This window comes from Nelusetta ayraudi, unplaced genomic scaffold, assembly GCF_046127955.1.
Source record: "Nelusetta ayraudi isolate G7.1 ecotype Tasmania unplaced genomic scaffold, CSIRO-AGI_Nayr_v1 ptg000124l, whole genome shotgun sequence".
NCBI lineage: Eukaryota > Metazoa > Chordata > Actinopteri > Tetraodontiformes > Monacanthidae > Nelusetta > Nelusetta ayraudi.
In genome coordinates, this window is record NW_027466174.1 from 10,001 (window position 1) to 13,201 (window position 3,201).

A 3,201-nucleotide genomic window follows, 5' to 3' on the forward strand; every position below is an offset into this window, starting at 1 on the left:
CCTCCCTCTGTCTCCTTCTCTCTCTCTCCCTACCTCTCTCTCCCTCTCCCTCCCCTGTCTCTCTATCTCCTTCTCTCCCTCCCTCTCCCCCTCCCCCTGTCTCTCTCTCTCCTCTCTCTCTCCCTCCCCTGTCTCTCTCTCTCCCTCTCGTCTCTCTCCCCCTGTCTCTCTCTCTCTCCCTGTCTCTCTCTCTCCCTCTCCGTCTCTCTCCCCCTGTCTCTCTCTCTCTCTCCCCCTGTCTGTCTGTCTCTCTCTCTCTCTCTCTCTCTCCCTCCCCTGTCTCTCTCTCCCTGTCTCTCTCTCTCACAATATAACCAACATGATCGTTGCACGCACACTCATGCCGCAGGACGCGCGCGCGCCCTGACCCGCTCCTCGTGCTGAGGCGGCGGAACAAACCGGCGGTGACACGTGTGCGCACGGCTCCAGCGGCGGAACGCGCGCACGCACACACTCACACTCTCTCACGCGCACACACACACACACACACACACACACACACACACAGCAGCTGCAGGTGCTTCCCCCAATTAGTCGCACGTGCGCGGAAAGCAGGCGTGCCGCGACCCCTGAGAAAGTGAGCGATCAACAAACTGCGTGCGTGCGCGCGCAAGCGCTACATGTCAGCTGCCAAAATACATCCGCGTCGCCGCGCGGACGCACTCAGAGCAAGACGCACGCGCGCAACCATTTGTTTAGCCTCCTACCTTCCTCGTGCGCCCGCTGGAGACAGAAACTGAGGTTCCTCCTCCAGCCCTTCATGACGTCAGCTGCTACTGCTGGGAAGCAGAGGAGGCGCAGCGGAGGTCCGCTACGCTGCAGGAGGAGGCGACAGAACACACACACACCTCCTCCTGCTCCTCCTGCTCCTCCTCCAGCCGTCAGTTGGACTGTCAGGCTGAGCAGCGTCTCTTCCGGTCCAGTAGAACCACAAACGGACCGCTGCGACACCGGGCCTCTCTCTCTCTCTCTCTCTCTCTCTCTCTCTCCTTCCTTCCTCGTGTGTCACTCAGTTTTCTCCCAATGTTCTGCCTCTCACTCCACCTTTATTGATTGATTGATTGATTGATTGATTTGGAAAATTAGAGCGTCCGAGTCACATGATCAACATGAACAAGAACAAATTAAATTTGCAAACACGTGTTTTAGTGTTTAATGAAGAAGTTCAGAGCCTCCATCATCTCTCGGCGCCAACAGGAAGTTTCCTCCTCGAGTTGTTTCCACTTCCTGGAAGCAGCGACACCAAGTGGAGGCTGGAGAACACCAATCCTGTCAATCACTCGCACAAGACACCGGAAGTCAGACTGTGTGTGTGTGTGTGGGGGGGGGGGGGACCCGCTGGTGAACCGCAGGTTGCATCCAGGACAAGGCTGCCCTCTTCTGGTTGTTTGGCAGAAGCGCAGCGCCAAAGCGGCTGCTGCTGACGTCACAACGCTGAGCAGGAAGTGTGAAATGACCCAGGTCAATGAGAAGGTCCGAATGGACCCGACCCGACCCGACCCGACCCTCCAGCTGCTGGACCTGGACCAGGATCCACTGCAGTGGAGATCTTGCAGGCGTTGGCACCACGACAGCTCCACAGCATCTGGGTTCCTCAGGGAGACCCAGCAGAACCTTCTGGACCCGGTCTGGTGCTGGAGACCTCCACCTGGACTCCTGGCTCTCCGAGATTGAGGAAACTCGTCTTTGTTCCAGTTGCTTTGCTTCAGACGGGTTGTGTTTGTCCAACTTGTCTGTGTTTCAGCAGCCTGTCTGTGTTTCAGCAACCTGTCTGTGTTTCAGCAGCCTGTCTGTGTTTCAGCAGCCTGTCTGTGTTGGTCCAACCTGTCTGTGTTTCAGCAGCCTGTCTGTGTTGGTCCAACCTGTCTGTGTTTCAGCACAGCTTCCGCCAGCCTCACAAGTGCCACTTGGTGGCGTGTCTTTACCAGCTGATGTGACGGAGGAGCGATCCACCGGTCGGACTGGACCGGTGGGTCGGCACCGTGCACCTCAAGGACCAAACAGAAGTCAGACTAAATGCAACATTCTGCATGGAGTAGAAAGCAGTGGAGAGACGAGCAGGAAAGAAGACAAACAGGAGCAGAGGAAGAAAAGCTGCACCAGGGGAACCATGTGATGGATGGGACGGAACCAGAGTCCACACTGAAGACATCAAACTCCAGCGTTGGACCAGCGAGCCCACTGAAACCAGGACCATGTCCTCTCACCCCTGCAGCAGCACCTGGAGAGGCCAGCAGGGGGCGTGGCCCAGCTGTCCAGACTGACAGCTGGGTCCATCACCTCAGCTGATGAAGACCAGTCACACACCACCCAGTGGTCCTTGTGATGAAGGCAGAAGCTCCAGGGGAACCTGGCCAGGTTGGACCAGCACAACCCTTCAACACAAAGCAGTGATTAGTGGACACACAATCAACACAATCAACATTAAACACCTCCACTTCATGCAATCCATCAGCTTTCCAAACTTGTGTTTGTCCTGCAACACAAACAAACATGGAACACAGTTGAATTGTTTCAATATCAGAGAGAAACTTTTCAATCATTCACATTAAAATAGAAGCAAAGAAAGAAAAGAAAGAACAGCTGGATTTCACAATACACTTCATCACATGACAACAGACAGACAGGCGGGCAGACAGACAGACAGACAGACAGACAGGTAGGCAGACAGACAGACAGAGACAGGCAGACAGAGAGACAGACAGGCAGACAGACAGACAGACGGGCAGACAGACGGGCAGGCAGACAGACAGACAGAGAGACAGACAGACAGACAGACTCAAAGTTGCTTTATAATTTCAATGTATTTCAAAGTGCCTCCTCTGTATGGATAGAAAAAATGTATATACTGTCTAGAACAGGGCTGGGCAAACTGTGGCCCGGGGGCCATATGTGGCCCGTTAAACTTTTTAATTCGGCCCGCTGACATTGAAGAAATGATATTAATATTGAGTCAGTCATCAAACAGCTGCACTCCCTCCTTGTCTTCAGAGTCAGCTCAATAAAGAGCTGCTTCAAAGACTCTGATTGGTTCAAACTCTTCTCATCTCTGAGACACAATAACAGGAAGAGCTCTCGTGCCAGTCACTAAAGAACTCCTACGTCACATGAACATCACGTGATCATCAAGTCCAGCTCTCATCGTTACAGAGCAGAGTGGAAATAAGAGACGTCGCTTCTGTCGAGTCATCAGGTGCTCTG